This window comes from Micromys minutus (genome assembly GCF_963924665.1).
Source record: "Micromys minutus genome assembly, chromosome: 7".
Lineage (NCBI taxonomy): Eukaryota > Metazoa > Chordata > Mammalia > Rodentia > Muridae > Micromys > Micromys minutus.
In genome coordinates, this window is record NC_137976.1 from 59,397,064 (window position 1) to 59,421,012 (window position 23,949).

The following is a 23,949-nucleotide window of genomic DNA, read 5'->3' on the forward strand; positions in this document are numbered from 1 at the left end:
CAATGCATGAACATGGATACAGACATGCACGCAGACAAAAACACCCATATACACTTAGTAATGAAACAACTTTCTAACAAGAGACTAGCATATACTATTATAAAAGCATCCACCATAGTAAATATGGTTTCAGTTATATTATAAATTTTTTGTTTTACATATACACATATTCATACACACAGGCATTAAGTGAAATATACCTTGTATTTCTTACTGTGTTTATATACTTGTATTTACTGTCATCATGTAAATACAACACCATTCCCCACAGATCTTAGATATCTCATCTCCAATGATTTTAAAAAAATAATTTAGGGGCTGGAGAGAGAGATGGCTCAGTGGTTAAGAGGACTGACTGCTCTTCCAGAGGTCCTGAGTTCAAATCCCAGTAACAATATGGTGGCTCACAACCATCTGTAATGAGATCTGATCCCCTCTTCTGTCTGGTGTGTCTAAAGATAGCTAGTGTATATAATAAATAAATAAATATTTAAAAATAATAATTTAAAATGTTTTAAATTTATTTTATATATTTATAATTCTTTTCTTTTTCTTTTTTGAGACAAGATTGCATTATATATCCCAGACTGACTCTGGAAAGCCAAACTGGCCCAGAAAACTGGATCCTCCTGCCTCTGTCTCCAAGTACTAGAGTTACAGGTCTGCACCATTACACCAGGCTTTCAAATTCCACTTCTGCAGCACTGCAATGCAGTCCCAGGGTCTTCCACGGCTAAATATTCCTACAACTTCAGGAACAGTGGACATTTTCTTATGCCACACTTTGCTGTTTGTGGCACACTTGTGATCACTGTGTATGTGCACAATCTAGTTCCCTCAGAACGTAACTCCCAAAGGGTTCACTCTGGAAGACATCTAGTGATGCTTTTATATATATAAATGAAAACTGTGCAACAATAGTGTCCTTCTCCAGACCAGATTAAACCACCCTGATTAGAAAAGGCTCTTTGATCTTACCCCTTCTACGTTTATGCAGGATTAGAGCTCAAATCTAATCTATTCCATCTTCTTTCACAAATGCAAAGTATCCAACCAAATAAATACCTGTTTTCCTACATGTTCTCAAACTCAAACTCACAGACACACTCTTGTGTTGCTTTGTTCATTAAGACAAGGCTTGTTATGTACCCCTGGCTGGCTGAAACTCAGAGAGCCTCCTACCTCTGCCTCAGGAGTGCTACAACTAATAATGCCTTCTAGCAATCATTCAGCAGATAGTTTTTAAAAGGCAAACAAGCTGTTAACTTTCCTCAAGATTAAATAAAGTTGAAGTTCTAGAACAGGTTACAACCTAATCGACATTTTCAAAGAGAAGGCAAGGGAGAGAACTAATATAAAGGAATATGCAAAGAGAATACAGCTAGGCCAATGGCAGAATCTTTGCCTAACATGCACAAGACCCTAATTGTAATCTGCAATAACAAGGGGGAGGATATGTATAATGAACAGAAGAAAATAGAATATTCAATATTCACACCTACATGTGAAAGAAATATTGACATTAATAGTAAGAGTACAATTACTTAAACAAGATTTACTAAAAGAAATAGAACAGTATCTTCTTACTCCCCATATTTATAGTGCTGACTTCAACTCCACAGTTTTGAAAACACTGACTCCAATCTTTTTACTACTTGTTATTATCCTGTGTGTACGTGCCACTGCATGTAGAGGTCAGTGGACAGTCTGCAAGGATCAGCTCTCTCCTACTATACAGGTCCCAGGACCTGAACTCAGGTTATGAGACCTGGCAACAAACTTTTACCAGCTGAGCAATTTTACCAGCCCTAATGACTCCTTTCTTCTAAATAAGCAACATAGATTTGTCCATCATGTCCCCACCACTCCTTTACTTAATAAAAACATGTTAGAGTTATAGTGAGGGGCCAGGGAAATAGCTCAGTGGAGGATGAAGTTCACTGCAAAGCCTGGTGATCCCACAGACCCACAAGGTAGAACTGACTCACTCAGGTTGTCCTCCAACTTAGTGGTGCATGTGTACGTACACGTACACACACACACACACACACACACACACACACACACACACAGTGCAACTTAAAAAAAATTATAGCCAGGCATGTAATGTGTGCCTGTACTTCAAAAGACAGACGAAAAGGGGCAGAGGGATTCCAAGATCTAGGTAAGCCTGGACATTAGCAAGTTCCAGGCCAGTCTGGAACTATTTAGCAAGGTCCTATCTCAAACGAGTGAATGACCCCTGGAATGAACATTAAGGGGTCATTTTAACACATTGCCACATTTCACCAACTAAAACTCTCCAGGAGACCATCAAAAAATATTGCAGCCTGGTAGGTGATTCCAAGATGAACAAGCAATTACTACTTTCAAGCAACTCCTCATCTCTAGCAGGCAAAGCTGATGTTGCCAAGATGCTGTTTCCTACAAATCCTGTTTGGATCCAAGTCCCTCTTTCTCATTTCACCCAATACTTCTTTAATACTACTTTAACAAAACCTCCCTTCCCTCTTTAAAGTTAGAAATTTAAAGCCTCTTCTAATATAGTGGGAAGTCAAAAGATACATCCTAAAGTAGTTGGCTTAAAACCTCTAAACTGAGTTTTTCAGCCTTTAAAACTCAAGGCTTAGTTAGGTAGGGCCATTGAGAGGGTTGAGCGGGTAAATGTACTTTACTGCTTAATGATGCTAGCCAGCCTGATGACTTGAGTTCAATCCCTGGAACCTACACTAAGGTTGAGGAGAAAAACTAACTCCTAAAGTTCTCCTCTGATCTCCACACACACTCACCTTGCTACACATGTGCCCACAAACATGCAATAATTTCAATTTTTTAAATAAAAGTTAAACTTAAAAATATTTTTTTTGCATCAAGGTACATCATTTGAAAGCATAAGCCATTGAATACAAAAAATAAATAAATAACTGAAGATCAGAATGAAGGATGAAAAATAAAAGACATCAATGACATTCATCCATTTCACTCAGGGAAAGCTGACTTCTGTAGTCATGATCCAAAGTGATGATGTCATTCTGGTAAAGAGAGAAATGACGGAGCAGAGCATGGTGGCATGGTTCCATAAACCAAAGAACAGAAATGATAAAAACCTACCAACTACTTGGGAGAGCCAGAGAAAAACATGAACTACAAAAAAGTTAATGCTTAGAACCAGCAGCCTGTGACGGAGGACAAATGTGGGGGAGAACAGAAGACAAGCAGCAGAGATCAGTATGATCAAAGAGATTATATGCATGTATGAAATGCCATGCAGTAACCTGTTACTTTGTATAAAGTATGGTTTGGGTTTTTTTTTTTTTTTTTTTTTTTTTTCATAACTCAAAGTTTCTCTCTGTAACTGAGCCCTGATTTAGCCTTGACTGTCCTGGAACTAACCCAGCAAATCAGGCTGGACTCGAACCCACAGAGATCTGCCTGTCTCTGCCTCCCAAATGCTAGGATTAAAGATGTACTCCACCAGACCCTGCTATGTGTTTATTTTCTTAAGGTGAAAGGTGAGAATATGAGTAAGAAAAAAAAATTGTGGGCTGGAGTTGTAGCTCAGTTTATAAGACTTACCCAGCATGCAAAAAAAGTCTTGGGTTCAGCCAGGCCTTTAATTTCAGCATCTGTTCCAGGCCAGCCCGATCTACATAATGAGTTCCAGGACAGCCAGGGCTACACAGAAAAGCCCTATTGAAAAAAAAAAGAAAAGAAAAGAAAAAAAAAGTTCTGGGTTCAGTTCCCAGCACTGCAGAAACTAGATGTGGAACTCATACCTGTAATGCCAAAGATCAAAGGCAAAAGGTTCAGAAAGTCAAGGTCATATTTCCTACATACTAAAGAGGCCAGCCTGAGTGACATAAATCTGTCTCAGAACATCAACAAAAAAGCACACTGGGCATGATGGTGCAGACCTTTAATCGGAGCACCTGGGAGGCAGAGGCAGGTGGATCTCTGTTGAGTTTGAGGCCAGCCTGGTCTACAAAGCCAGTTCCATATCAGCCCGAGTTACGCAGGGAGACCAGACCCTGTCTCGGAACTGGGGGTGGGAGGGAGGAGACAGAGTACAGCAGGCAGCAGCCTTAGAAAGCAAAGCTGCATTAAACGGGGTACTTTTCATTGTTAGTCCTCTCAAACCAGTTTCTAAAATTATGTAAATATTCATATTATTTGCATACAAAAACAGCATACTGTATTTGGTGCTCTGTAGTAAAAGCAATGACAATACACAATGCTAGTGCAGCAGAGGAAAAACTGAGCCACAAACACCATGATGACAGTAAAAACTGGTGCATCATAGCAAATAAGCCCTTTTTAAAAATGACCAAAGCAGCAGCTAGTAAGAGTACTTCCTGCTCTTCCAAAGGACCCAAGTTCAGTTTCCAGTGCCAACATCAGTCAGCTCAAAACTGTCTGTCGCCCAAGCTCCGAGCGATCCAACATTCTCTTCTAACCTCCTTGGGTACCCTCATGTCCATGGCATATGTTGATATAGACAAATACATATGCATAAATAAAAATAAAATCTTGAATTAAAAGTGAGCAAATTTAAATGTACTGACAGGAAAATTCCCAAGTTTTTTTTAAAATAAAAATTCCAGTTATTTCTATAAGAAAAATTACATGAAAGAAATCTCCCCACTTTAAGTATTAGCAGCATCTTGGCTAAAGAAATGAAGTCCTTGCTAAAGAAATCAATGACACCTGAGTTCCCCTTCCCTCTCCCAAATGTCATTTCATTTTCCCCATTATTCTCTTTTCCTTCAACTTTCATAAAAAAAAAGATTTGTCACATTTAACACACTCATCTTTTCAGCTGAAGTGATACCACAACATATTATGTAATTTCTCTTAATAACAAAAGGTGAATACTATCTAAATAAAATTTAAGACATTGCTCTAGCCCAGCAGTAGCACATGCCTTAAAGGAGGCAGAGGAAGGTAGAGCTCTGAATTCAAGGCCAACCTGGTCTACAACAACAAGTTCCAGAACAGCCGGAACTACACAGAGAAACCCTGTCTAGAAAAAAAACAAAAACAAAACAAAGACAAGACACTGTCCTCACCCAGTGCTCCTTCTTAAACATACGGTCTACTGTGCATTCAGTAAATGCAACAAAAAGAACTTGGGTTTCCTAACGTAGGAACTGTCCCTCCTCATCATACCTAGACCCATCCTGTCACTTCAGGTTCCCTTAGGCATCATGATAACCACTCTCAACCTCCTTACAAGCTAAGAGCAACACAGATAGTCTAGTTCCTCTATGCCTACTTTTTACAGCAGATGTTATATTCCTTAATAACATCATGCCTCTGCGATAGAGTCCATCAGGAATTGTGAATGGAAAAGGATCTCCCGCCAACCCGAGGGATAGAACCAATTCAACTAGACTTCTTTGGGCCACAGATGGAGCCTCCAAAGACCAGACTATAATGCACCAACTCTCAACTCGGACAATTATAATCTTGTGTCCTGCAACCTAGGCTGAAATACGGCACCAGCTATTCTGGAACAACATAAGCTAGGCAATGATGAAGAAAACCACCAAGCCAAGTTAAATCCTATTCCAGTGCCTGCCAGGACAGTGTTCATCCACCCTCCGGTAACAGACAATACTGCAAATCTGCTAACATTCTCAACTCCGTGGCCTCAAGAATCCCCATAGGCCAGTCGGTTTCAAGGTCTCTTTCAAAGATTTTTCAGTTCACTAGTGCGGCACTAAAATGTCTCGAACCAATCTACAGGCTAAGTGACTAATTCTCAATGACCCCAACCAAGCGGGGACCCACACTTACCGGATGTCATCTACTGAAGAGCCCAAACAGGTTCCGAACTAGGCCACTCTGGCCCATCTGGAATAACTCTTTAGACCTTGGGCCAGCATTTGATAATTATGCTACATCTGTCTATTCTATTATGCAGTCCCTGCATCTTCTCCAATATTTAGCACTCCTCTGGCTCCAAACGCTCTTCCTTCTATTCGTAGAAACTACTCTAGCCTTTTTCCCTTGCCTTGGAAACGCTTCGGTCCTTTCCATAATGAAGCACCTAACATATCTGCACAATGAACACCCCCAGAATCCTCAAGACTGCTCCACAACCACCCCCGGCATTCCTCCACCTATCCAGCATCTTCCCTCCGGCCCCTTTCTCCCCTTTCGCACTCCCACTATGCTTCCTGCAAGCAATCCCCTTTCACCAGCCCCTGCCCTTCCCTGCAGCCAAAGAGCACACCGAGGCAGCGGCGGCGACCGAGGCCTGCGGTGCATAATGCACTGCACCAAGACGGCGGAGAGCCCTGGGGTCTGGCCGGCCTCCTCGCCCACAGCCTGGCACCCCGAGGCCTCCCCGCGTGCATCCCACCTCCTTCCTACCCGACACCAGCCGCAGGCCTCGGAGGCCGCCCGCTCGCCTCCGCCGCCCCCGTCATTCTCCGTTCTCCAAGCCCCGACCCACCATCCTCGCGTCCCCCAGCCCCGCGCTCCCGCGGCCTGAGCCCGCCGCCTCCCGGGCCGCCCCCCATCTGGCCCGCCACTCCTGCGGGTCAGGCCGCGCTCCCCCCCCCCGCGCCGCCCCCTCCCCTCCCCCGCCCTCCCGGGCCCGGGCCTGCCAGGCCGAGCGTTTACCGCGGGCTGGCGCCGAGGCGCGCGGTCACTGACTGCAGGCGGCGGCAGCTCCGACCTTCCCACGGGCCCGGCGAGGAAGGCGAGGGGGAGGGGAGAGAACTTTTGCTGTGGCAGCTCAGGCGACAGCTCCCACCCCTGCGCCTTTCTCCTCTTCCTCCCCCTCCTCCTCCTCCTCTTCCTCCTTCTCTTCCTCCTCCCAGAGCAGTCGAGAGGCAGACATGGCGCGGCTAGAGCGTCACCGCGGTCGCCGCCGCTGCCGGCGCGGTGGGTTGTGGGAAGCCTCGCACACAGGAAGCGCTCCGGGCTGCCCGCCCTCTCCTGGCGAGGAGACCTGGCGAGGAGACCTAGCGTGGCTTTGATTCCGGCGCCTGCGTGTCAGCAGCGCAGCGTAGCCGAGGAAGCTGGCCCCGTGCTGGGGGGGTCCCCCGATGGGCCTGAAAGGAAAACGCTTTGGAATAAATAGGAGATGGAAAAGCTACTGGGAGGAACGTCCTCCCCTTGAGGCTGGGTGCGTGCCTGGCACCCCTAACAGTGAAAAATGGGGACTAATAGCGGTCCGGGCCCTGGGAAGTGGAAGGGGCGGGAACGTAGATGAAGGGTTTAGCCGGGATTTCTTGGATCTTTCTTTTATTCTCTTACCTAGCCTCTCCTCTTTTTCCGGAAGATGCAATCCTGCACCCTTCAAACTAGAAAGCCTGGTTGGAGTCTGCAACCCACGATGCAGGATGTGGACACCGAGAAAAAGCAAGAGATCCCAGTCAGAACTTCGTTGGGCCCAAACCTCGGTCTGCACGTCAGCAAAGACTTGGTTATAATCTATACATACCTAAGGTTGTTTATTTGACCCATCTTTTGGAGCCCCTTTGATGACCTTCACTAAATCATGGCTTTTTGGAGTGCCCTCATTTAACTAACACCAAGACCCTAAATTGTCTATACAAAGGGAGGGCTTAGTTACTGATCTTTGTACCCACACACTAGTACGAGGTCAGCTAGGTAACGTAATGTGTTCTGTGGATGTGGGACAGTTATCGGAACTTGATGAGAAATGGCACACCTCATTAGGATTTCTTCATCACAATCCCAAGGCTTTATTTAGCACCTCTCGGCAATATTAAACCTTTGAGGTGAGAGGGAAAGGACATTAAAATATCTACATAACCATTTCTGGAATTCTCCCCTTGTCCACACCCACCTCCCCATCCCTTGAATGTTCATTTGAATAGTGCTTTTTGGCCAATCTCCAAACTCCCGCATTATGCACTTGTGATGACACTGAATTAGATTACTGTCTGCAAGGTTAATATTCCCTCAGGCATTAGCCTTAGTAAATCATGATGCCATTTGAAGTAGCTGAGGCTCAGAAGTTCAGCTAAATTCAAGCACAGATAACTAAGAAAAGCAGGGTTGAGCCAACAGCTTTACAATAAACTCTCCATGAGCTATCTCCACCAAAATATATATATATATTTTAATAAGGTGACAGTGCATATTCTGAATGCTAATTATAACAAAACGGTGATATACGGTAGAGCAGGGGACAGTTATCTGGAGGACAGCCTTCTGGCAACTTCTAGCAACTGCAATGACATCAAATTCATGTATATTAAAAAAAAAAAAAAAAAAAAAAAAAAACCCTCTGGCAGCAAAGAACCTAACTTTCAGGTTTGAGCTGTGGAGAAGCTAAAGACTAGAAGGAATTGAAAGCCTAGGGTTACACCCAATGGACTAAGATGAGTAGGGTTGCCATAGATCTAACTCTATGTTTCTGAACGTAATTAAGAGACAATGAAGAAACAACCATCTAAAATGGGCAGAGGGAATAAGACTACAGACCTTGCCTTGAAAGTAAGAGTGACTGAAGGCTCTTAATAGGTTAAAAACCTTTAGAAACACTTCCTGGTCCTTTTTTTTTTAATCCATACTGCTGTTTACTTACCTTCCCTATACCAGTCTTAGCCATTCAGCTTGCTTCCTTTCCATCTTAATTTCTTCTCCCCACTCAACCACATTAAAGCAATAAGGAAAGGCAGCCATACAGTAGTGATGCATGCCTTTAATCCCAGCACTCAGGACGAACAGCTAGAGTCAGCCTGGTCTACAGAGCACTTGCTCTGTAGACCAGGGCAGCCAGGGCTACACAGAGAAACATATATATATATATATATGCACTACACTGTAGCTGTCTTCAGACACACCAGAAGAGAGAGAGCATTGGGACCCATTACAGATGGCTGAGCCACCATGTGGTTGCTGGGAATTGAACTCAGGACCTCTGGAAGAGCAGTCAGTGCTCTTAACCACTGAGCCATCTCTCCAGCCCAAGAAACCCTGTCTTAAAACAACACTGCCCTCCCCCAAAAAGCAACCACTCTTTGATAACAAAAGAACCCCCTCATGCCACCTGTTGTGGTTTGTGTCTGAATGTTCCCCAGCAGCTCTGTGTTTAGTACTCTGTGCAACGGTGTTCAGAAATGGGGCACTTGTGAGGTGATTAGATCCTGGGGGTACTAACCCTAGCAAGGGATTGATAAAATATCATAGTTTCATATTACTGAGAAACAGAGTAGAAACTATAGGGAGTGACCCTAGTTGGACAAAAATATGCCCTTGAAGAGAAGGTTTTACCCGTGGACATGGCCTTCTCCCCTCCTTAGCCACCATGAACTATAATGTGAGGTATGTGTGTGACAGAGAGAGAGACCTTTTTTCTAGCAGTACTAGGGACTTATGCACTCCACTGTTGATCTATGTAGCCCATACCTAATGGGACATTTTCCTATTGGTACCTTTACCTAAAGGCAAGGCCTTTGTGCTTCATATAATTTACCACACACATCAAATGTTCATTTGCTTCTATTGCCGAGTAGTGTTCTGTTTTGTACTCAGAACCCAGAGTCCACTCATCCATTCCCCATGTACATACAAGTTGTTTCTAGCTTATGGGCTATTTTTACACAAACTACTATGATCATTGTTGAAACAGATTTTGGTTTTATTTAGTTGTGGGTTTTTACTGGTGCTGGGAATTAAACCCTGGACCTTACACATGCTAGAAATATGCTGTACTACTGAGCTAGAGCCCCAGTCTGTGTATATAGGTTGCTGTGAAGACTTAAGTTTCTGTTTCTCTGGGGTAGATGTCCAGAAGAATAATTGATGTGTCATCTGATACATTCTTTTTGGTTTGGTTTGGTTTGGTTTGGTTTGGTTTGGTTTGGTTTGGTTTGGTTTGGTTTTATAGAGACAGGTTCACACTATGTAACGCTGGCTGTCCTGGAACTTGCTGTGTATACATGTGTACTAGGCTGGCCTTGAAATCATATAGATCTCTCCCTCCTGTGCTTTCTGAGAGTTGAGATTAAAAGTCACGCTGCTCAGCAGCATGCTTTCCCAGAAACCCCTATTCTGAGTTGGAGATGTAGCACACACCCATATTCCCAGCCCTGAGCAGGTAGAGGCAGGAGGATCAGAAGAAAGTCAAGGGCATCCTCGGCTACATGGTGAGTCCAAGGCTATTTGAGATATATTAGAGCCTGTTAAAGAAAGGAGGGGAAAAAGAGAAGGGAGAGGGAGGGAAAGAAAGAAACCACTGGGGCTGGAGAGATGGCTCAGCAGTTAAGAGCACTGACTGCTCTTCCAGAGGTCCTGAGTTCAATTCCCAGCAGTCAGCATGGTGGCTCACAACCATCTGTAATGGGATCTGATGCCCTCTTCTGGTGTGTCTGAGGACAGCTACAGTGTACTTGTATATGTGACATTTTAAAAAATAAATAAAGAATCCACTATGAATTCCTGAGTGATTCTATCTTCGAAAATAACTTTACTACATATACTTATTTCTTTGTGTGGGTGGGGTACATGTCACTTTAAATGGATGAACATCAGAGGACCACTTGCTGGAGTCAGTTCTCTTCCTCCACCATGTGGGTACTAAAGACTGAGCTCAGGCCACCATGCCTTTCCCCCGTGAGGCATTTCAGGCTTCTGTCATCTCCAGCCCAGCGGCAAGGTTTGAGAAATCCAGTCACACACCTTTTGTTGGCATTCTCAAGTTGGGTCACTTTATAACATTTCACAATCTAGCAGTATTTTAGCTTCGCTCTTTTCCTTTAAAACCAAAGGCTTCAAGCCAAGTGCTGAGTGGGACACACACACCTCCTGCTTTCATCCACGGGCTTGTAAAAGTCCACAGACACCTTCTGTTGAAAGATTTCTTTACAGGAAAATGACCATCATCGATGACTTAGGAAGTCTCCTAAAATAGTTTGTGTCTTAACTTTTTTAATGTTTTTCTTGGATCTGTGTGTACACGGGTGTGGTGTTGGTGGTGTGTGTGTGAGAGAGAGAGCGTGTGAGTGTATGTGTGTGTGAGTGTGTATGTGTGTGTGACAGTATGTGTGAGTGTGTGTATGTGTGTGAGAGTGTGTATGTGTGTGTGAGAGAGAGAGAGTATGTGTGTGTGCAGTTCATGCCTCATCACTCTGGATCTCAGATGACAACTTTGTTGAGTCAATTTTCTCTGCCCACCTTTCAGTGGAGTCCAGGGATGAACTCGGGTCTCGAAGCATGCATGACAAGCACCTCTACCCGCTGAGCCATCTTGCTAGCTTTTGACCCCCTTGTTGAGATGGCTCCAGGATCTTTCTGCCAAGTGGATGTAGCACTTACTGTTGGGAGGAAGGAGAACTTGCGCTATGGTGCTCAGGAGCCACACAGGTAGCAAACCCCACATGCTACAAGCCAAGCCGGTCAGGTGAGCTAAGTGAAGCAGATGTGAAAACAACTGGCAGTGAAAGGGACAGAAGGGTCAGTGTTCCAACTAATCTAAAGGCCACAGCCACTCAGCACAGCTGACAGCGTCCAGGCTAGGGACAGAAAAATAAGGAACTAAGACATATCGGGGATCCGAATTGAAGGTGAGTTAGTAACTATTGTCTTAGTGAATTATATATTTTTATTTTATGTGCATTAGTGTTTTGCCTGCACATATGTCTGTGTGAAGGTATTGGATCTCCTGGAACTGGAGTTTCAGGCAGTTGTGAGCTGCCATGTGGGTAGTGGAAATTGAACCAGGGTACTCTGAAACAACCATCTCTAAGAGTTGTCTAAGCCATCTCTCAAGCCTCCCACACCTCCACCTCTTTTTTTTTTTTTTTTTTTTTAAGTCTCATGTAGCCCAGGCTGGCTTAAAAATTGCTACTAAGCTGCTATGTCGTAGGACGGGCCTGAAACTTCCAATCCTCTTGCCTCCTTAGGTGTGTCCCAACATACTTGTGGGGGCGTAGCCCAAAGTGCCCATGAACTCTTGATCCCCTTACCTCCAGTCTCCAAGTGCCATGATTTTAGGCATGTACTACTATGCCCAGCCGTCACTTCTGGAGAATACAAAAACATGAGAGATAAAAATGAGTCTCTGGACTAGATTCAGCCTACAGATACCAGTGCCCCTCCCCCACTCCACCCCCGTGGGACGCAACCCACGGAGGGTTGGGTACAACAGCAACTCAGGTAGAGGACTGCAGAGCCTTCCACAGACACTCCTAGACTCCAGCTCTGGAATTTGTGTTCTTAGATCCAGATCCCGGGCTATTTTCCCAGGGCAATGTACTTCTATTCCAATCCCAAAGACTGTAGAGCCTCCTAAACGAACTGAACTATCTTCTAAGCTTTCTGGGACTCAGGCTCCGGACTGTATGCACAATACCTTCTCCACCCACGTGGTGGCCTCCCCGGGCATTTGTTGGCTTAGTTCCACCTTGACGCTTTTTTCAGAGCATGAACTCAAGGCTTATCAAAGATTAGACCAAAGGAGCCTCTTCCACTAAACTTTGTTAGTCCCCACTAGCTTGTCCTGATCCTAAGAGCCCTCTTTACCTGCCATACCTTCCCCAAGCCCTTGCTTCAGATCTGAAGGGCAGTTCAAGGTCAGTGCTGTATAATCCGGGTCGTTCAGTGCCATATCAATGGATTCAATCAACTAGGAATGAAAAACATTTGGGAAATACTACCTATTTTGCCATAGGGAGTTTTTTCCCTTTTTTTTTTTTTTTTTACTTTAACTCCATTTATTTTATGCTGAATTTATTCCCGTGCCATGAGCTTTTGCTTCTTCAGTTTCTTCTGGGATATCTTTTTCTTCTGTGCAACCTCCTCTTCTGGAACGATCTGTTCCTTCTCCGTGAGGATCATCATCTCAATGTGGCGGGGGGGGGGGGGGGGGGGGGGGGGACACGACACGACTCATGTATGGTTAATTCGGCCATGAGCTCTGTAGGTTCGCCGGCGCATCTTAGGTTCCTTGTTCACCTGGATGTGTTCAATGACCAGAGAATCTACATCTAAACCCTTAGGTTCAGCATTACTCTCTGCATTCTTAAGCATTTTACAGCAAAAACTCAGCACTCTTTTTTGGCCACCGTCCCTGTGTCCAGCCCCACTGTTTGGCCTGGGCGCACCTACCAACGCCAACATTATAACACCGGAATGGCACACATTGCTTCTTTAAAGTGACATCCTTCAGATACTTGGTGGCTTTACGGATATGCATACCCTTGATGGCCTGGGCAGTTTCCTGGGTGTTCTTAAAATGAACACGAAGGTCTGAACCTCTGGATTTGCATGATTTTGTGGGGTTTTCTGGGTCAAGGGAGTAGCGAACCATCTTTACAGGTCACCTCTGGCCGCTTACAGGAAGAGCTCTTGTCTTGATTCTAACACTATTTTATTCAAATACTACGGTATAAACACTTATGTTGTGTGAGGTATTAAAAATCCAGAGCTGGAGTCAGTGCTATTTTATACAAAGGATTTGAGGATCACAGATTTTGGTATCTGTTGGATCCCTGGAACCACCCCCTCACAGATACTAAGCGATGTGGATGTGCATACTGTCTCTATAACTAAATGGCCTGTTCTCTGTTACTCGAGATATACAGCATAGGCCAGACAGTAGAAAGCCCACAGTCCCTAAAAAATGACCTCAATGTCTCACAAAGGAACACACAAAGAGAAAGTATTTGGCAAGGCAATAATCTTTTAAAAAGGGTGTGCCAAAACCCAAACAACCGAGGCCAATGTGGCTCCTCTCTTTTGTTTCCAGCAGGCAGTGACTAGAGAGACTGAGGCAAGAAAACTTACTGAGTTCAGGACTTTGAGGCTAGCATAGGCAAACCAGTCTTGAAATAGTGAACATGTCAAAGCCTGATTCAGTGGTGCATGCCTCTAAGTCCAGCCCTTAGGAAGTAGTGTTCAAGGTTATCTTTAGCTGTATATGGAGTTCAAAGCCAGTCAGGACTACAAAAGACTCCATCTAAATAAAATTTCTGACAATAAAAAAGCAAAAAATAAATAAAGATGTCATACATTTGTTTATTGCTGTTGTGCGAGTGTATATACAACATGTATATGGGTTTTGTGTGCAGGTGTGCACTCCACACAAGTGTGCTTACCTGTGCACATGTGTGAAGGCCAGAAGCCATCCAGTGGCCTCTGTCCTTAGAAGCAGGATCTCTTTCTGAATCTAGAGCCCAAATTCTTTAGCAGGCTGGTAGCCATCAAATTTTAACAAGGTATCAAAGCATATCAAAGTTACCCAGCTACAAAACAAGTGTTTAGATCAACACAGAGGCTGGTTGGTTTGGAAGACAAACAAAACAAACAAAAAAACCCAAACTTCCAGCCAGGGGGGATTCAGTCTAAGTATTAAAAGTCCACAGGGAAACCAGTGAAAAGACTATAAAGGACTAAGCCAGGTACTGGGTTACCCTGAGGTCCTCAGTGTGGTGTAGAGGGGCAAGAAGAAGGGAAGGGCAAAGGATGGGGCGGGGGCGGGGCAGGGCATGGAGCATAGGAAGCCTTGCTGGCTATTTTACCTTCTCACTCATTCGCTGGTTATGCCCAGCAGCAACCATTTCACACCTTCCTAAGAATTCTGTAGGCACACAGAACCACTGAGCAGGGCTGGGAGCATGCATAGCTCAGCCCTAGAGTAAGCTCTGCCTGGGTTCAACTCCAGTACCCCAAACCCTAAAAACCAAGGCCAGAAAGCCCTCCAATGCTATGGTCCAGAAATGACTTAGACTAAACTCACAGACAGCTGCAGGAACAGAAAGGATTTAAAAATGTCTAAACCTTCAAGCAAATCCCTTTACACATACCCCATGAAGTGACTCACTTTCTTTTTAATAAATACTGCTTCCCGGAGGCAGCCATTTTATTCTTTCAGAATGATTACGTATCTATATAAACTGTGTTCTTCCCTTACAAAAGGGAGGGAGTGCACAGAGATTTGAGATTTGCTTTGTGAAAAGATAACTTTCAGGCCAGTGTGGTTGGTGGCTCACACCTATAATCCCAGAACTCTGAAGGCTGAGGCAGAAGGATTGCTGAAAGTTGAAGGTCAGCCTGGCACACATAATGAGTTCTTGGACAACCTGGGCTATAGAATGAGAGTCTGATCAAACAAGAAGAAAGGTTTTGGGCTGGAGAGATGGCTCAGTGGTTAAGAGCACTGGCTGCTCTTCCAGAGGTCCTGAGTTCATTCCTAGCAACCATCTGTAATGGGATCCGATGCCCTTTTCTGGTGTGTCTGAAAACAGCTACAGTGAACTCACATACATAAAATAAATAAATCTTAAAAATAAAATAAAATCAGTACTCACTTGGCCTCAGGCCACACATCATCTGCTTACATATGCCCAACCCTGCCCTCCCTCTCTAGCATTAATAGACAACATGACATAGAAACGGCTGGTGTGCACAATAGTCCTGTCAGCAAGGACGATTACTATTTGGAACATTCTGTTTTGGAAAGTCAATGTAGGAGTGCAGTATACTGGGAAAGTTTCCATTTTTTGTTTTTAAATGTTTTAATGTTTATAAAAGTAAAGGGCAGCTATCTGTGGAAGCATTTGCTCCACATCTCCCAAGATGCTGGACTAGAGAACTGCTGCAGAAAAGAAACAGGCAGATCTGTTTCCTCCATTATCTATCCTTGCTTGGCACGTCACCGCCAGTCCTACAAATCACCTCAGAAGGGAAGATAATGGGCTGGAGAGATGGCTCAGCAGTTAAGAGCACTGACTGCTCTTCCAGAGGTCCTGAGCTCAAGTCCCAGCAACCACATGGTGGCTCACAACCATCTGTAAAGAGATCGGATGCCTTGTTCTGGTGTGCCTGAGGACAGCTACAGTGTACTAATATATAATAAATAAATAAATCTTTAAAAATAAGAAGAGAAGATAATGGTATAAAAGTCTGATTATATATATAATTAAATATGTATACTATATATGTTAGATATATATAATTATATATGTATATAAGACTATATACAATAAACATATACATATATTAACCATAACATTAAATGTACTGAAAACATACGAGAAATATTGGCTTTACTATTAAATCAAATGTGTGATATTTGACTTATAGCTTCTATGCACCCAGCAGGAAGAATGCGGATACTTTCCATCCATCTCCCCCCTCCCCATGCCATGGCAGACTTGCATATAAAGAAACTCACAGCCTCTAGGCTGCAGATACACTTCACTCCCTTTCTCACCTTTGCTCAAGCAGAAAGGAGGGACACACAGCACACTACACTGGAACTGGAGACCACCCGCCCTTTTCCTAAGGCTGCTTGGGTGAACATGAGAACTCACATCTGTCCCCGACTAAGGAGTAGTCCCTGAGTGCTTCCTATGTGTTGGGGAATGTAGTGGTGCTAAGAATAATAATCCCACTGAGAATTCCAGACATTTGTTCTTTGATTCACAGAACACTGTACAGAGTGCCTGGTAACTGATGCTAGAAATACATTGACAGATAAGAATACCCTGCAGCACAGACAGGACCCACAGTGTCCAGTTGGAGGAGGAAAACATGTGACTCGGTCCAGGAAATACACTAACCCAGGGATGAGCACAGGATGCTGGAGGAGGATACAGCCCAGCCCAGAGCCAGAACGGCTTTCCCAAGGTGACATTGAAGCTGAGACCTGAAAGGGAGTGGTGGGCAGAGCGCTGGAGAGAAAGAAAATGCCCTGCGTAGAGTTCTATTTCAAGAAACTGTACTGCATTCAGGGGCTGCCAATTATTCAGAATCTTAAGAAAACTAAAATGTTACATATATAGCAAGAATTTATATGCAACACTATACACAATAGATAACTTTATTACATACTTTTATAATAGTCTATTATTATGCATAGTTTTATATATAATATAAAATATATTATATATAAAATAATAGTCTATTATTTTATATAGTTTTATAACATATAAAATATATAACTTTGTATTCCTCCCAATTAACAATAAAAATTATTTGTTGTATGATATATAGTTCTATAAAATATAATACATTTATGATGTTAGTATATTACACAATAAAATATTTTTATTGCTACATAATAAAAAATGTAAAATGTATTTTATTTATATGTATGTGCGTGTGGTATGCGTGGCATGTGTCAGCAGAGAGCACCAGCAAGTACCAGTGCACCTGAGGCTCATTTATAGCAACTGATAGGGTCTCTATGGGTACCCCTGGCTGTCCTGGAACTCTCAATATACACCAGGCTGGCCTTGAGCTTACAGATCGGCCTGCTTCTGCCTTATGGCCGGTATGTCAAAGAAAGAAAAAGAAGGAAGCTGAAGCTCCAAATTTCCTTTTTTCCACCAGGCTCCCACTCTTCCCGTTTTATTTTTAAATTATGTGTACTGTATTATGTGGGGTATACTACATATGCCTATGATGGCCAGAAGAGGGTGTTGGGTTGTCTGGAACATGGAAAGGAATTTTAATCCAGCAACACGGCTGCTATGGCAAGACATCACATCCAAAGACCTTCTAGGTCTATGTGATCTGCTGGAATTTAGACATGCCCTTAGTTGCACATCTTTAATCCCTAACAATGAAGGTAAGGTTAGTTTGTAGAAGGAGGCAGCCATGTTTGAAAGTAACATCTAATTGAGGGGCACACAAAATGATGGATCAGAGAACAATTTGACAAAGTAAGTCAGAGAAAGAATATATGCCCAGCTCTTCATAAGAACAGCACAGGAAAGGGAGGCTACTTAAAAGCAGAAAAGAGAAAGACAACAGGCTCGACACAGGTGGTGGTGTGTGATGCGTGTGTACAACAGTTTACCTGAACAGTTTTACAGAGACAGGTTACAGAGAGAAGAAGCTAGACCCAAGTGAAGTCGGAAAAAGCCAGAGAATGAGGAGTCAGAAGATTAGAACAGACTGCCAGAGTTAGTGAGAAGCCAGGCAAGGCAATCCAATCAGAAGCACAGGGAAGCTAGGTTAAAGCTTGGAAGATTAAATTGTACAGAGGCTAGACATTTCCAGGTCTAGGCCTAGGGATAGTCAGAACAGAGAAAGAAACACTTTCAGCCCAAGCCGTGTATTCTCACAGCTGGGGTACAGCTCTCATCTTACCCATCATCTGAGGAAAGAAAGATGACATCACCTGAGGAAAGAAAGGTGACATCATCTGAGGAAAGAAAAGTGACATCATCTGAGAAAAGAAAAGTGACATAATCTGAGGAAAGAAAGGTGATATTATCTGAGGAAAGTAAAGTGACATCATCTGAGGAAAGAAAAGTGACATCATCTGAGGATAGAAAATTGACATCATCTGAGAAAAGTAAAGTGACGTCATCTGAGGAAAGGAAGATGACATCATCTGAAGAGAGAAAAATGACATCATCTGAGAAGAGAAAAATGATGTTTATATGAACAAGTAGTTGTGAGCTACTCAACGTGGGTGCTGGGTCCAGAACTTGGGTCCTCGCCAATGCAGTACTTGCTCTTATCATCTTTCCAGCTAAGATCAGCACACTTAATAGATCCACCATTTCTCAATAGTGCCATAGACCAGGGTCCAAACTGCTGGCACATGGGCCTTTAGGGACACACCTCCAAATCACAGGATACATACCCTGGCACACATGCATGCATATGAGCCTCTGCTCACATTGCAACATGCTGTTCTTTGTTGCAGTAAATATTAAAAAATAAAAAATAGGTTTATCTCTTTACTAACCCTGAGGTCTCTCTCCCTGATTCAGAGCCTCTCGCACCCGGTCCAAGCCGCCACCCAGATCTCACTCCGTTCGCACAACTCCCCTCCCTGGCGGTTTTCAACCGCCTGTTCTCTGCCTCTGTCCTGGGCTGTTTCTCTACCCCAAAATTCCACAAATACAACTCGACAGCCCAATAGCTTTTCATACAGGTTTATATATCCAACTCTCAATCCACAAACCTTCTACACAACATGATTACATCAAATAGACAAAGATACAAACTGTCTTTCTATATGAGATACTAGACCTATAAAATTCTTAAAGTTCATAGCTATTTAACGCCAATTAATATCACCTGGGTCTACATCTGGTCCTTGGGAAACTCCATCTTGCCACGACCTTCACCCTCTGTCCTCTGACCTCCTCGAACCTCTCAGCCCTCTCTACCTCCCTCACCCCTGCCCAGTCACTGGCTTTTCTTTATTTTACTAATTAAAATGGGAAGGTTTAGTTGGAGTATATGACTAGGCAGCCCTTCTTGAGGAAGTAGAATTAACATTAAAATACAAACAGCTTCAGGACAATCTACAGTTTTTACCATGGGATAGAGTCAAAGAACATTCATTTTTCATTATATTTTATTTATTTATTGGAGGTGGCATACCATGGTGCCCATGTGGAAGTCAGAAAACAGCTTCTGGGAACAGGCTCTCTTCTGTAATGTAGGTCAGGGAGTGAACACGGGTTCTGAGGTTTGACAACAGCTGCCTGTAACTGCTGAGCCATCTCTCTGGTCCCACAGAAAAAGTTTCAAGTTGTTGGAGTTCATCATTCATTTAGTTGTTCAACTGGCAGTGTTCAAGGCCCTGGGGTTATAGATGGTGAGGAAACTAGTTTGTGCTCACTAAGACCTCATACGATTGAAGCACACATTCTCTATCTAAGCTATACCCCAGCCCCCAGACTTCCACTTGACTGAGAAGAAACTACCATGAACAAGTGAGCAGTGTTAGAGATAGTAAGTTACTAACAATAATGAATTCAGGCTGGAGAGATGGCTCAGTGGTTAAGAGCACTGACTGCTTGCTCTTCCAGAGGTCCCTAAGTTCAATTCCCAGCAACCACATGGTGGCTCATAACCATCTGTAATGAGATCTGATGCCCACTTCTGGTATGTCTGAAGACAGCTACAGTGTACTCACGTAAAAGAAATAAAATCTTAAAAAATAATAACAAATTCAGGCTGAATGTGGTGGCTCCTGCCTTAACCCTAGCAGTCAGAAAGCTCTTGTGAATTTGAGGCCAGCCCAGACTACAAGCTAAGTTTTCCAGGACACCAAGGGCTACATAGTGGGACCCATGCTTCAAAAACAACAACAACAACAATACTAACAACAACAGTAACAGTAATACATTCAACGGAGTGCATAGGTGCCACAAAGTCAGTTTCATCACAGCTGTGTCCAAAGCTCCCAAGTCTGGAGCACAGTAGCTAGTCCCCAAGAGTCACCTGAATGAATAATAAAATGAGGGGTGTGGCTGTTTTGACTTGAGAAGAGGCAACAGAAATTGGGAGAAGCAGATGGCTCGCTGCATATTTAAGAGGTGAAACAAACAGGTGAGAAAAATAGACTGCGGGCTGAGAGATATAAACAGAACAAGGACGATTTCTCCCCAGCCTGTGCTAAACATAGTAGCCAGCAAGATCATGTGACTTCTCTGAGCCGACCCCTCCTACAGGTCCCTGTAGTACTCAGAGGAAAACCCAAACCCTTGCAATAGTTAAGGTGGTGCATGGTCTGGACTCACGAGTTTCCTCTCTGATAATCTCCCGTTTCTCTCTGTCCAAGCTTCTCAGACCACCTTGCTCTCAAATTCCCAGTCAGGGTCCTGGTCAAGGCCTCTGACCTAACTGGTCCTTTTGCTCTAAAATGTTCATACAGCACAGTCCTGGCCTTTTAAAGGCCTCTTGTTTGTAAAGCGATCTATTTTCACCATCTGCCTGATGCTTTAACCAAAGTTCCACAGTATCCCTCTACCTGCTCATTTTTCCTCCACAGCCCTTCTTGGGAGATGGGTAGATAGACACATACACTCTCACAGGCTACATAACTTTATACCATTATCTCCCTCCTCACAGAACTTTCCTTGAGCCTAGAGCACTACTTGGTACCTTGTAGCCTGATATCTCTCCCTCTCAACCCTGAACATGCGTGTGTGTGTGTGTGTGTGTGTGTGTGTGTGTGTGTGTGTGCGCGCGCGCGCGCGTGCGCGTGAGGTCTCACTAGCTTGTGGCAATCCTACTGCCTCTGTTTCTCACATGCTAGGATTGTGGGCATGTGCCCCCGCAACCTACAGTAAACATTGCAGAATAAACAAAAAGTAAGTCCCAGCTTTCTACCTGGGAAAACTGAGTGACAGTCATGAGTTGAGACAGTGTTGAAGGATGAGGAATTCAAGGGAAGCACAAATTCAGGTTTGGGCCTGCTGTGTCTGAGTGCCCTGTGGGACCAAAGCACAGACGGGAATATCTGTGTGGCCATTCAGTGTGGAAGTCTGGTGAGGAAACAAATCAGAGATAGAAATTTAGGCTTATAAATAGAAAATGTAGAGTCTGAAGAGAACCTTAAGACATAGCAGGAGGGAAGAGTGAAGAAGCAAAAGGCTCTAAGGGCAACGGCAGAATTAAGAGGAATAGAAGTTGTACCTGACCATGGAAAGTGCTTTTAGAAAGCCAGCACTGGGAGGCGGAGGCAGAGGCAGGCAGCGCTCTGTGAGGTGGAGACCAGCCTGGTTCTGCATCGAGAGTTCCAGGACAGCCAGGGCTACACAGAGAGATCCCATCTCAAAAACAAAACAACAAAGTCAAGAATAACAGCTTAAAATAAAGCACATTTGTCACCTAATTGTCACCGAGTACCGACTATACATACAGGGTTTTCCCCCCAACAGCCAGTTCTCTGACACCAGCTAGACATTCCAAGCATCAATTCTGGCCCCATTTACCTAGAATCAAGGCCAGATCTCCCAATTAGGAGCTCAGCCCCACAGAATTCCCCTTCACCCCACTTCAAATGTCAATTCTGAGTCTAATCTTCCTGGATTGCCATTTCTGGGGACTCCCACTTCAGACAGGATAATTTACTAAATAGTTCACAGACCTCTGTCCAACCTACCAGATTATAATACAGGACAGACAGAGAGACATGAGACGAAGCTCGTGTGATAAAGCTCTAGAAGAATGTGAAGTGTAGGAAACTCTACCTCTGCAGAGTTAGGATATGCTGCCACTTAGCAACTCAAACTCATCACATCTAATATTTCAAGATTTTTTTTTTATAACATAGTCTTTGGCCCTTTACAGTATTTAGGGCTGAAAGAAGTTTTTTTTTTTTTTTTTTTTTTTTTAATGTTTGTTTGTCTTTTGTTTTTCCCGGTGACTAACCCCATGTGAACAGAAGTTGTTAACTCTGGGTGTAATTTAAAAGTGGGAGAGATGCTTGCTATGGGCTGGTAAAATGGCGTGATGGATTCAGGCTCTTGCAGCCAAGCCTGACAGCTTGAGATCAATACCCAGGATCCACTTGATGGAAGGAAAAGAAGAAACCCTCTCCTGCAAGTCACGCACACTGTGGCACATGTGCACTTACACACAAAATAAAGAAATGTGAAAAAAGACAGCTTGTTCCAAAGAACAAGAGACACACTTCTCACTCAGGAGCTAGGGATCTGGTTCGCTGATAGAGCACTTCCGTTAGCCTCTTTTCTGTTGCCTCAATAAAATGCCTCAACAAAGGTAACTTTAGGGGGGAAGGGCTTATTTAAGCTCACGGTTCATCTCCAAGAAGGAGTCACAGAGGCAGGAGCTTGAGGAAACTGGTCACATTGCAGCCACAGGAAAGACGCAGAGAGCAGGTGAACTCATGCGCATGCTCAGATCCCTTTCTCCATTTATACTGTCTAGAACCTGGTCAGGGAATGGTGCCGCCCACAGTGGGAAAGCCTTTCCATCTCAATAAAGATAATCCTCCCCCCCCCCCAGCTGTGCTCAGAGGCCCATCTCCTAGGTGACAGTAGATTTTGTTAAATTGAAAGCAACGCTTACATTAATAGCCTGTCCAGCAAGCTCAAGTTTTGCAGCACCGGACAAGACATGAGGGGAGGGGAAAGAAAATCATTATGGGGAAAGAAGGAGAGAGGGAGAGAGAAGAGACTGGGAGACAGGAGGTAGGTGTGTATTATTCAGGAGACTCTGGTTTATGTCTGTGGCAGCAACCTTAGACAAGGACCAAACTTCTTTATTACTCCACATATTGTTGTGTGAGTAAGGAATCTGCATTGCTTAGCTGGATCCTCTCTTACAGGGTCTCTTATTAGCTGTCAAAATACTAATCAGCACTGGCCAATCAGGAGGCTTGGCTGGAAGTGGCCCTCTTCCAAACAGTTGACAGCATTCTGTTTTCCTAGGGGTGTCAAACTGAGGACATGGGTTCCTTCTCATGAGGGCCTCTCATGGAATAAGACTGTAGGGTTGGTCTCCTCAAAGCAAAATCAAGAATGAGAGAAGGAGAGCAAGTGAGTCTAACTAGCCCACTCTCATCACGGGTATAGAGAACAGGCAAGTCTGTATGAGTCAACATTCTGCTGCTATGATGAAACACCATGATTGCAGGCATCCTAAGGAAGCTAGAGTTTATCTGGCCTTAGACTCCAGAGGGGAAAGAGTCCATCATAGTGGGAAGGCATCTCAGCAAATGGCAGGCACAGAGGCAGTAGCAGGAAGTCCAGAGCGCATAGCCTCAAAAGCAAGCACAAAGCAGAGAGAGCAAGTTAGACATGTGTGAAGCTATACATCCTCAAAACCTCTCTCTGACATACTTCCTGCAGCAAGGCTGTACCTCCTGAACATCCCCACACAGTACCATTACCAGAGAGACCTTATTCAAATATGGGCGCCTACAGGGAACATTTCTCAAACCAGCACAATCTACTAGAGCCTGCTCTCAACAGATCAATGCCTTCCCGGTTGCACTTTTGTCTTACCTTATTTGATAGGAGTCATTAGATTTAGGCAACACAGGGTAAAGAGATTACAAAGGGGAGAGGATAAGAGTAGGGGCGAGCATTGGGGTGCCCTTCTGCTAGAGCTTCAGTGAAAGACGTGTCTGAAATGTTTTAAGAGATGCGGCATTGGGAAGAGCACTCATTGCTTTAGGGTGATGGTGGAGGAGAGTTTGGGGACAGAGGGCATACTGTGATAGATGAACTGAAGAAGGAGTCAGAA

At 44.0% G+C, this 23,949-nt stretch overlaps 1 protein-coding gene and 1 pseudogene across 5 annotated transcripts in view; both read right to left on the minus strand.

Moving 5' to 3' along the window:
- The window catches only part of ZNF148 (zinc finger protein 148), a 102,107-nt gene extending 95,307 nt beyond the window's left edge, over positions 1 to 6,800 (minus strand). For all 4 annotated transcript variants that reach the window (XM_080919129.1, XM_080919128.1, XM_080919134.1 and 1 more), the window contains exon 1: positions 6,628 to 6,800. The gene's annotated coding sequence lies outside the window, so the exon portion shown is untranslated. The remainder of the gene's footprint in view (positions 1 to 6,627) is intronic.
- A 5,911-nt stretch (positions 6,801 to 12,711) lies between these two features.
- On the minus strand, positions 12,712 to 13,291 carry LOC308422226 (large ribosomal subunit protein uL22-like; annotated as a pseudogene). Its single transcript has one exon. The product of its transcript is annotated as a large ribosomal subunit protein uL22-like (transcript).
- Positions 13,292 to 23,949: the final 10,658 nt, after the last annotated feature.